Source organism: Podarcis gaigeae, assembly GCF_964106915.1.
Source record: "Podarcis gaigeae genome assembly, chromosome: 4".
Taxonomy (NCBI): domain Eukaryota; kingdom Metazoa; phylum Chordata; class Lepidosauria; order Squamata; family Lacertidae; genus Podarcis; species Podarcis gaigeae.
In genome coordinates this window covers 40,852,248-40,864,721 of record NC_139677.1, presented here as the reverse complement: position 1 = coordinate 40,864,721, position 12,474 = coordinate 40,852,248, and positions in this window count along the sequence as shown.

Below are 12,474 nucleotides of genomic sequence, written 5' to 3'. Positions count from 1 at the left end.
TTCTGCTCCCACTGGATAAATTGTCTACTTGCCCCAGCTTTTCTGCCCACAAAGAGGATGGAGAATTTCAAGTGGCCATATGCACACACAGCTCTAATGTAAGCAGCTAGTCAAAGGAAGCGTTAGAAGGACTTGGTGAGATTTCCTTTTCTCCATGTTGTACACAAGGAGGATTCTTCTTACACCAGTGTATGACTTTGAAATAAGTGGAGGATTTGGTGCAAGAGCTCCCTTTTCCATGATGCAATGCCAAAATCATGGGAAGTTCAAGTGTTTATTTCCTCCAAAGTCTGGCTTCCAATTTTGTCATTGCCCCATTGGGATCAGTGCTGGAAGATGTAGGATTCATTTTTTAATTCATTGGATGAAATACACAGCATCCTTCTCTTTCTTCATCTCCTCTGATCTACAGTTTGAATTTACCACTATGCCTACAGAATATATTCCAGAGCTGAGCTTATGGAAATTCTCTCCTGTTACCAACAATGGTCATGATGTTGAATAACACAGTTCCATGTGATTTAATATTTGTTACTCCTTGTTGTTATGAAGTACCTTGGAAAACTCAGCCCTCATGCAGAAAAAGCCCTCAGACCTGGTTTGCTGGATCATTCATTAAAAGCAGTGGGCACAAAGCAAAAAAACCTTTCCTTTCATTCTTGTGGTGTCAGCCACAGACTACCTGGTGCATGAATTCTTTTGCACTGGAAGGGAGAATGTGGAAGAAAGAAATCATCAAGATGAATGACATGTGATAAAAAGATGATCTCTCTCTCTGAAATCCCCCAATGTAAATCATATTTAAAAAAGACAAAAGACCTCTTTCTGCACAGATCCACCAAAGCATGTTAAATTTCTCTACATTATAAATTCAGCTGAAGTTGAAAGGTTGTTGTGCTTTCCTATGGAGGCTCCTTGGTGTATATTCTGGGCAGTGACCTAAATGGGGTGGGGGGGGGGAGGGAGAGGCTTAGCTCAGCACTAGCTTTGCAGGTTTAAAAAAGTTGAAGAAGTGAGATCGGGAACAGAGGAGAACCACAAGAAAATGTTCCAGCTCAGCTAAAATGATGAAGTAAAGCAGAATTTGAGGTGAACAAATTAGCATATTTGTTTAGCAAATGTCTTTTTTTATATACTTTGAATGGTTGGTCATGGAATGATTACTAAATGAAACCCTGGTTTAGCTAAGTGCAATGGTGGAACCACCATAGAAGAGCAGACTGGCCACAAACTTGTGCATTTCTGCAAAGCCATGGTTTGGCTTTGCATGACACGTGAACCAGGCCGTTGTGTGTGAAGTAGCTCTGAGCAACTCATACTACAAACAAATCCCCTCAGGCAATTTGTTACACACTTTAAAAAAGAAGAAGAATGAGAACTTGTGATTTAAGCAAAGGTTTACATTAAATATACATATCTAATCTCTGCATGAATACTGTACATTACCTAGCTATACAGTACTAGGGCATTTTTGCTATCCTCAATTGATGGTGTTGTAACTGAATTTATCTTGCATATTTTTAAAGCCTTAACATAATTGTCACTGATTTTATTTTTGCATTGCGAGACCCTTCCTTGTTTTTGCCGCAACAGACTAAAACAACTCTCTGCATTATTCAATACAGTAAATCGTAGCCATAATAAAGACTAATGATAAAGTTTGTAGCTCTCTACATCTTAGCAGTCTGTCTTAATTCCACAGTATCCCATTAGCTGGCAACAACACACATTGCATACAAAAGAGCATGACAAGTCCCTCCCTGTTGGCCACTTTTTCTGTACAAAAGCAGACACAAAAGGAGTGATTTGGAACAGAAAAGTATTTCACTCTCCGCTGCTTCATTCTTTCTCTTCCAACCACTTTTCTGCTCTAAACCCTCGCCCCTTCTAAGCCACTCCTCTTCAATGCATTGTAACAATGTGTTTGACTAGGTGTATGAAAAACGGGTGGCACTGTGGTCTAAACCACAGAGCCTAGGGCTTGCCGATCAGAAGGTTGGTGGTTCGAATCCCCATGACAGGGTGAGCTCCCATTGTTCGGTCCCTGCTCCTGCCAACCTAGCAGTTCGAAAGCACGTCAAAGTGCAAGTAGATACATAGGTACTGCTCCGGTGGGAAGGTAAATGGCGTTTCTGTTGATTGTTCGTCAGAAGCGGCTTAGTCATGCTGGCCACATGACCCGGAATCTGTACGCCGGCTCCCTCAGCCAGTAAAGCGAGATGAGCGCCGCAACCCCAGAGTCATCCGCGACTGGACCTAACAGTCAGGGGTCCATTTACCTTTATGAAACAAATACAGTAATACCTCTGGTTACGAACCATCCTCCTTACGCACCCTTCGGGTTATGAGCGCCGCTAACCTGGAAATAGGTCTCCTGGTTGCAAACTTTGCCCCGGGATGCGAGTGGAAGTTGTGCACCTCTGGCACACGCACAGTGGGAGGCCCCATTAGCGAAAGCGCGCCTCAGGTTAAGAATGGTTTTGAGTTGAGAACGGACCTCCGGAATGATTTAAATTCGTAACCAGAGGTATCACTGTAGTTAAGGAGCCACTGGATTTTTTTGCAGTGACAATGCAACACTGGAAATTCTTTATTTCTGAAGCCATTGCAGTAAATATCCGTTCCCACAACTGAAAGTAATGTCTGTTCAGTGTCCCTTTCACTTTACCTATATACAACATTAGCGTCTCTTTCACTTTACCCATGTACAATATTATGCCGTTTCTAATGAAATGTTAGACAGAAAATGGAAAAACAAAGATAAATGGACGTCTATTGACCTTCAGCTAATGAAATCCTAGAATAACGTCTGGTTCTCATGAATGTTTATGCTATGTTATCCTCAACCATAAAAAGCCAGAGCAAAAACATGGTGTTGCATTACATTTATATTACATGTAATATTCTTTGCGTTCTTTTATGCAAAATCTCATTAGGTTTGCTGCAGCTTTGACAGTGCCCATTTGACTAGCAATAATAATAATAATAATAATAATAATAAATTTTATTTATATCCCGCCCTCCCCAGCCGAAGCCGGGCTCAGGGCGGCTAACAACACTAAAACAGTACAACATTATAAAACATTATAAAAATGAATTAAAATCAAAATTGGTGGCAACCATAAACTAAAGTTTAGTAAAGATTGCCAAAGGAGGGAGTCAGGCTGCGCCCTGACCAAAGGCCAGGTGGAACAGCTCTGTCTTGCAGGCCCTGCGGAAAGATGTCAAGTCCTGCAGGGCCCTTGTCTCTTGTGACAGAGTGTTCCACCAGGTTGGAGCCGCAGCCGAAAAAGCCCTGGCTCTAGTTGAGGCCAGCCTAACCTCTCTGTGGCTTGGGACCTTCAAGGTGTTTTTATTTGAGGATCGTAAGTTCCTCTGTGGGGCATACCAGGAGAGGCGGTCCCATAGGTACGAAGGCCCTAGGCCGTATAGGGCTTTGAAGGTTAAAACCAGCACCTTAAACCTGATCCTGTACTCCACCGGGAGCCAGTGCAGCTGGTATAGCACCGGATGAATGTGATCTCTAAGCGGAGACCCCGTAAGGAGTCTCGCTGCGGCATTTTGCACCCGCTGGAGTTTCTGGGTCAGTCTCAAGGGCAGCCCCACGTAGAGCGAGTTACAATAATCCAGTCTGGAGGTGACCGTCGCATGGATCACAGTGGCTAGGTCAGGGCGAGAGAGGTAAGGAGCCAACTGCTTAGCTTGGCGGAGATGAAAAAAATGCAGCCTTTGTTATAGCTGCAATCTGCGCCTCCATGGAGAGGGAGGTATCGAAGATTACACCCAAACTCTTAACGGACAGTGCTGGCACTAATTGCACCCCCGCAAGAGATGGGAGTTGCCCCCTCAGTCCCATGTCGTCCCGTCCCAGCCAGAGGACCTCTGTCTTTGAAGGATTTAACTTCAACCGGCTCCCACGTAACCATCCAGCCACAGCCTCCAAGCATCTGATCAGTGTGTCTGGGGCCGAGTCCGGGTGGCCGTCCATCAACAGATAGAGTTGGGTGTCATCAGCATACTGATGGCAGCCCAGCCCAAAACTCCGGACAAGCTGGGCGAGGGGGCGCATAAAGATGTTAAAAAGCATCGGGGAGAGTATTGCACCCTGGGGCACACCACACACCAAGGAGTGACGGGATGACAATTCCCCCCCAAGCGCCACCCTCTGTCCCCGACCGGAGAGAAACGAGCGCAGCCATTGAAGGACTGTGCCCTGGATCCCCATGTCGGCAAGGCGGTGGTCCAGGAGTTCGTGATCGACCATGTCAAAGGCTGCTGACAGGTCTAGAAGAATCAGCAGCCCCGACCCGCCTCGATCCAGCTGCCTGCGGAGATAATCTGTTAGGGCGACCAGAGCCGTCTCGGTCCCATGACCAGCGCGGAAGCCGGACTGGAATGGATCCAGGATAAGCTGCTTTTTCTCCAATGTGTCTGTATTGTCCACTGGGTCACACTATTTGGGAGGACCTTATGAAGTGCTTACTATGTCTGGGTGCAGGTAGTGGGGGGCAAAGAGTTCTGGATAAGAGAGAATGCAAGTGTGACATCCAGGATCATGTAGCCTGCACAGTGCAAATCAGAGCCTTCCCACAGAATTGTTCCCCATACTGAGGTGCTGTCGAGGTGGCAGGGAAGGCGAACCTAAGATATAAAGGCCACCACAGGCATCCAGACAAAATAACAAAATCTATCATGAGCCTTGTGGTCTGTTGGGATTGGGCATGGGCTGGCAGGCTCAGACTGATGAGGAGGAAGCAGAAGGGGGTGGGGAGATTGTGAGAATTGATGGTGAGGATGTAGGCTTTCCTCCTTCTTTTGACTGGGGTCTGTGGAGGCATTGACCACTTGCTGGAGATGGTTGAACTGGAAGCATAAGAGGCTGAACAGGAGCCGGAAAGGAAGGATGCAGCCTTGTCACCAAGGACCAGGCACCACCTCTGTAGATAGGAACAGACTCGTTCTTCCAGCTGGAATGTATGTTTACAAACTCTGTATGCTCACAAGGCAAGAGAGTCTCGCAAGCAAGCTCACCGCACTGTGTCTTTAAAAGCTTGGTAGGACTGGCATGGAAACCTGCTGGGACATGTTTGTTGCTTCCACTCAGGTCTGAAATTTTTGCTTGGCTTTTGAACTCTTGACTCCTGCTGCTGAGCCTTTACTTGCAAATATAAGCCCTCCCTCTATTATAGTTCTCTGGCTAGACCCTTTTCCTTGTGATGAGTTGTACAATACGACTCTTGAAAATGCTGATTCTTTTTTTATATAAACCAAAGTAACTGTGTATGATGAGAGCAGCTCTACCTTGCAAGGGCTGGACATTTCTTCTGTGGTTCTGCTCATTATCAACTCTCTCCCCCGCTTTCCCCCTCTCTCCAGCATCCAGTGAAAAATCTGGAATGCATAGCAATTTCAAAAGGGAAAGGGGGTGAAGGTGGGTAAATGCTTTCATGACCCTGAAAAGGCAAGCTGCTTCCTGGGAAAGCGTATCCTGCAGTAGGTTGCTTAACTTAGCTTTACTGGGGAAGGAATCTCAAAAGCTCTTAAAACACTGGAGAAAATGAACCTCTCTGCACAGATGAAAAGTAGATTATGGACATGTTTGGTTGAGTGGTTTTTTGTTGTTGTTGTAACATACCTTGTGTGTGCAACATGTAGGAACAAATCCACAGTCATTGTGGCTACAAGACATTAAACTTCAGTGACTTCCTACTGCAAGAGTTCCTTCAGCAACTCTTGAGTTTACTTTACATGAATTGTCAACAATAGAGAACCATTGTTCAGCTTTAAAGTAGCATTAAATGTTTTCTTTAAAAAAATTAATAGGAGACTAATAAGAATCCCCAGAACATTTGAAGTAATTTAATATGTATTTTGGTGACTTTGGCGACAAAGACAAAATTTTAGGGTCCTTTTGGAATGTGTATATCAGACACTGTACACAAACTTGAAGATTGTCTGGAGTTGTGAACCTATCACCACCTGTAGAATCTGGCTCAAAATGATATATTAGACTCTGGCTGCAAATGTTTTTTTTTTAAAAAAAACAAACAAACAAACATTGGATCTGAACTCTAGAAGGGGATCTAACTGCTGCCTCCTTAAAGGCAGTAAGGACCACACTGTCTCCCAAGAAGGCAGTGACCACCATGGTCCATACTGAAAGTACAGCCCTGGTTAATTTCAGTAATCAGGAAGAGCACACTTATAAGCTGCTTTTGCCTGGCTAGGCTATGTTCTTGAACTGTGATCATGCTTCTAGCTGTATGTCAGAACCTTTTGCTTTTGCATGGATGAAATGTAGCCTGTTGTCCAAGGGTATGAGTCACATCTGTTTCTCTAAACCCGGTTTTTGCCCTACTCTCTACTGGTATCTGGCCTCTGGAAGTTCACCTGGGCAAGAAAGGGGCTAGGAAAGTTTTCCTGCTTTTTAAACTCTTCTTCCTGGACTCTGTTGCTCTCAATTAGGCAATCTGCCCAACATAGAGCTGGACTAACAGCAACCACAGACTCCTTTCACTTCAGCAAAGCAAAGCAGGTAGAAAGGAAAAACAATTGACATTCCACAGAGTCCTGGCTGGGTGTGACTTCCTCCCCTCTTCTTTGAATACAGCTCAGAGCGCTGCTCCAAGCAGATTGTAGTTGAGAGCCTGTGTCTTGCTAGGCCACAGCAATGTGGTGACACATGGCATAACCTTCTTTCATCTATTCATGCCTGGTCAAGCTCTGCTTGAAGCAAAAAGCAGAATGTCTGATGTGCTCCTTCTCTCCACCCATCCGCCCATGTATCCAGTGCATGTTCTGATGGTTGACAGTGATTCAACAAGCATTTCTTCTTCTTCATTCACTGCACCGTCAATTTCCAAAAGTGCCCTGAAGTATCAGGGAGCAGCTTTTCAAGAGCAGTTTGGGCTGCTTTAAAAGATACTGTGCTGCTTTCAGTGAAATATTTCTGCATGTTTTCTTTTTAATCCTGCCAAAATTATGTATTCACAGAGCTGAGAGATTAAATACAACAACAACAATAACAACACTACTTCTTGCAATATGACTATATCCGGAGGGTTTAGTCTGGGTTACATCCAACACTGGTTGTACTCAAAGTAGACCCAATGACATTAATGGAGATGGCTAGTTTAGGTCTATTAATTTTAAAATAAAACTTGGTGGGATAGAACCTTCTGTCTTTCTCTGCTCCTATCCAAAGCAGATCAATGTTATTTTACTCAGGGAAGCAAATGAGAGGAAGCAGGAGACATTTTGGCAGGTAGGGCAGAGATTAACAAGAACAAAGCCCACCAGCCTCTATAACCTGAGTGGTTGATGAGGGATTGTTTGGAAATTTTGAATGGCACAGTATCAAACACTTGTATAATGATGACACACACACACACACACACACACATTGTATAATGATCACACACACACACACACACACACACACACACACACAGTGCCTTGTCACTTAGTGCTCCTACAAGCTGCAGAGCATCCTTCATCTACTGTAATTTGAAGATGCTAAGGCTGTTCATTTTTTCCATAGTAAACAGAAACTTGGGTTTCATTATAATCCTGCTTTTAAAATAAGACCCACTGTTCTAGATTCCCAGTTTTCCAAACCAATCAAGATTATTGCCATGGCAACAGATGGTGGCAAACGTGGTGTGAGCAGACACACTTCCTTATACTCTCCTGGGAGCTAAGCTAATATAAATGTGCGCCTTTCAAGTATAAATGTTTGTACGTGCAAAAATGTGGGTCATGTTTCATCTCCCTCCACCTTTGTCCACTGGCTTGAGCTAGAGAGTTGACCAAACTAGGAGGTTGGGAGGGGGGAGGGAGGGAGAGGAAAGGTGACGTGGAGAATTATGGTTGACTAAATTAGGACAATGCGTGTGTAAATCAGGGCAAAGCCCAGGAGACAGCAGACAGGTCAACTGTTCCACTGGGACAAACAAGGCAGTCTTGTTTTAAAGTAGGTGCATTGTTGTAAAGAAATACATCCCTCGCCTCTTGCGGGTTGGGGAAAGCCCTTCAAAATCATATGCAAGCTATATATGTGAAAGTTGAATCTAGCCATTCTCTCTTTTTGACAAAATAAATAGTTGCTCATAAAGGTGTCCGATTGTCTTCTTGCTTATTTGAAATCTATCAAGGTCATTTGTGCACAGCAAGAAACATATTTGCAAATTACTTCTACTCTTATTGCTATGCCCAAGAAAAACTAATGAAAATGATGTGGTTATCTTATAATGATTTCCCTTCCCCCATTTCTGTATGATACTTTGCCTATTTCCCTGTGAGTCAGATTCAGAAAGCTATTATTATCTACAGTCTACAGAGGGGGAACAATGAAATGTTCCTTAGCTAAGAATTCCACATGTCCGGAATTTTCTGGACATATCTGGAATAACTGCAGTGGGAAGCAGCAAATTTGCCACAAAAGTTCAACAACTTTGGGCAAAACAAAACAAAATGCTCAACAGCTTTGTTGAAAAAAAGCTCAACAACTTTTCTGTCCAGATTTTCACACAATACCTCCTTGCCAATAGAAAGCATCCCCAATGTGCTAGTTTTCTATGTGCAGGGTATGTGTATATATTCAAACTTGTGACAAAACCTGAAGTAGTTTAGTCCAAAAAAGATTGCACCACATGATCCTACTATGGCATGTGCAGGTCACTTCAATGCACAAAATTACCCCACTTTTGTTAAGTATCCCTAAATCCCTTTAGAGCTGAAAAGGAAACCTCACTCAGTTTTCAGCAAGGACCTGCCAAAGAACTATGTGAAAACATCAGACCAGGGGAGAAATTGCTCAGTGATTTCCTAACAATGGAAGGCATCCATTTTGTCCTTTGAAGAAGTTGCAATCAGGATTCAAATGAAATCCATCTTCCAAACAGGAAGTCGTATAATGATGACTTTCTAGCAACCTAGCCCCTTACATGTGCGGCTGTCACTTACTTAAGAACCTTTTTTTGCTTTGATTCAAGCCAAGCTATTATGGGACAGAAACTTAGGTATTTCCTATTTTTTCTCTAAACATACAAGCGGTCCGTATGAAACAGATTTTTCTCAAAACGATTAGCTTATGTTCAGGGACATGGCATTGTATAATATTAGAAGAGGGTTAATGAAATCAGTTTGGTTTTGTTCGTGGGTTTTTTCATATTTTTTTTAAAAAAGTAGTAAAATATATTTTGCCCTAGGAAAGTAGCAGGCCTGGCTGAAAATAGCAGAAAATGTGCTGAGGATGAATTGATAGGACTGCACAGATTGTATATTTAACTGGGGAAGCATCAAGCATGTTCCACACACTTACTATATCCGTGCTTAGCAGAATGGGCTTGCCTTTAGCAGATTGGTTCTGGGGGCGTAGCGGGTTGCACAAGAGGTTTCGAGAGAAACATTTTGTGCCTTTCTCTGAGGAAGCCCTGGCTGTGCAAAATGAACTGAAACTGGGTCTGTCTGGTTTTATTTTCTCTTCTCCTTATTGCTTAGTGGTATCGCCCAGCAAGCACTGGGCAGATCGTTGTGCACCACATTCCACAACACAGACAGACACCATCATCATCACAGCAGACCAAGTGCCTTTTGGTGTAAAAATGGTCATTGACTTCTATCAAAAGTGTTTATATCAGCAAATATGATGCCAGTTACAGGCAACCACTAATTATAATGGTTAAAGAGAAGTGAGTTGTCCCTCTTTTCTTTTTTTGTCCAGACTCTAGCTAGTGCGGGCAGGGCCTGTCTTTTCATAAATCCTTGTCTGGTAGCAAACATTTTGAGGTGCTTTGTTGCAGGTGTTACCATTTCTCTCAGCTGGATGTTGGAGAGCAGGCTGCATGCTTCTGCATCAAGGTTTATCCAAAATAAACGGTAGTATTGCACATAGTTGGGCTGTGTGCAGAGAGCTCAATGAAGGGCATGATGTACACTTATACGCACAAATAACTGGGAGCAGGTGTGCATCTGTAACAGATTATCCTAAGTGTCACAGCAGAGTGCAGTTTACTATCATGCAAGATTACAGTTTGCCACAAGCAGAGAGCAAAAGCGAGGTGCCAGAGTGCCCCAGAGCCAGATGTAGACCTACAAGGAAAAGGGTAAATTTACTCTAACTTAAAAAGCAAGTTGCACCACAATACATGACTATTAGAAGCTTGGGAAGCCACTGGGGTCTTGCTAGGGTTGAGCCAAGCCCAAGTGCAGAATTTTCTGGATAAATTAATCATAGCAAAGGCCGTTTACTTTCCCGCCAGAGCGGTACCTATTTATCTACTTGCACTTTGATGTGCTTCCGAACTGCTAAGTGGGCAGGAGCTGGGATCGAGCAACGGGAGCTCACCCTATCGCTGGGATTCGAAGCGCCGACCTTCTGATCGGCAAGCCCTAGGCTCCGTGGTTTAGACCACAGCCTGCCAATCAAACTGTTTTCAGTCCTGATAATGGGCTCTGTACCAGCTAGTTTCATTCTGGAGGTATATCTCAAAGCAAATAGCAAACAGCTTTTAATAACACACATTTTCTTACAATACAGATTAACCCAACTTCCAATTAACTTTTTATTAATAGTTTTCTACTAAGCAATTAAGCCATATCCATAAATATAACCACATGCAACAATATTGTTAGAGTTTCATATTTAGCTTACTGTAATCTGGGGGGGGGGCATGTAAACCCCTAGTCCCTTTATCTCATTAAAAAAAATCAATTCATATAAATGGTTTTAACATATAAGCTTTATTTGAATTCCAAACACATTTAACTCTGTTTTATTTGCTTTTTGCCTTTACACATACCTACCCAATTCAATTTTGAATATACTTACTTTTCATCAGTGTTGCTGAACCTGATTTTAACACACACACACATATTTGTGGCTAACCAGTGCCACTTAAATATTTGTGTAAAGTATGTGAGAAATATATGAATGAAGGTCAAATGGGTCAGCAAATAATCATTATAACCCCAAAAGTGAAAACCTTATTGTGGCACAAGATGGAAAGAAAAAAATGAAGAGGGTGCAATTAACTGATCCTATAATTAAAAAGTTACCCAGATAATCTCTTCTTCATTATCTCTTTCAGTGGTGAAACAATATTGCACTCAGGATGCATGTGTGGTGTAACCACCAGCATTTCTTATTCACTATAAGAAATTCACTATTTATTAATGCTGGAAAAGGGAGGATGGGCTATAAATAAAAACAGGGCAACTCAGCCCTGAATGACTGGTAATGCTCCCCCATTCATTACTTCATGTCTTTGTTAAGGCAAATTTGCATAGAGCTGCTGCTGGGAGCAAATAATTTCCTGCTGTGAAATTCATACAAGTGCCCCAAACAGGGTTGTTTGATTCTCAGGACTTCCAAAAATAAATCAAGAGATGAAAAGGGATCCTTGCTCCTCTGAATCTGCTCCCTCCCCAAGTGGAGAGAGAGAGATACCAGTTATGAGTTAGTCCTAAGACTTGCTATACTATAAAACAAGCACTTGGGGCAGGTTCACATCACTGCTTACTCCACATCCAGTGTGCTCCCACTGCTAGTTTTTGAAGATGGACAACTAGAAAACTTTGTACATACTTAAGAATGCTGTGTACACTTGAGACAGCCACCATTCATATATCCACAGATGACAGGAGTTTCAAGGGTGGTGGTACAAGGGTGGGGGAATTGAAAAGTGAAGACATCCTTGCCCCCTTTTTGATGGCTTGAAATGTAACCGGGTGGGGTGGGGAAATAACATTGATGCATTTTAAGCTGGTAATGTGAACATACCCTTAGGGCAGTGTATACTTTCTTGTAGGCATTGTCACAAAGCATTGTGTATATTTTACCACTCCAATGACACAGTGCACATGGGTGAGTGGTCATCTGCAGAGGGGGGGGGGTGACACCACTACCTCCCAACATCAAGGTTAGATAGTGCCATTGATAAGGTAATATGGACCATATCTGGTGAAAATGTGGCTGGGTTTCACTTTGAGTGATCAACCAGAGCCCTGAATCTTACAGGAGGAACTAAATCATACATAACACAAAGCTGCCTTACATAAACTAGTACAACCACACCAGCAGAAAATGAGTTGAATTGTATGGCTCAAATCCAAACTAAGCTTGTCACAGATGCTTTAGCCCCATGGAAATCAGTTAGTCACAGTTATCTTGATCCATTGACTTCGGCCTCAACCCAGTATACCTGAAGGAGCGTCTCCACCCTCATCAGCACCGAGGGCCTTCTGGTGGTTCCCTCACTGTGAGAAGTGAGGTTACAGGGAACCAGGCAGAGGGCCTTCTCGGTAGTGGCGCCCACCCTGTGGAATGTCCTCCCACCAGATGTCAAAGAAATAAACAACTATCTGACTTTTAGAAGACATCTGAAGGCAGCCCTGTTTAGGGAAGCTTTTAATATTTGATGAATTATTGTATTTTAATATTTTGCTGGAAGCTGCCCAGAGTGACTGGGGAAA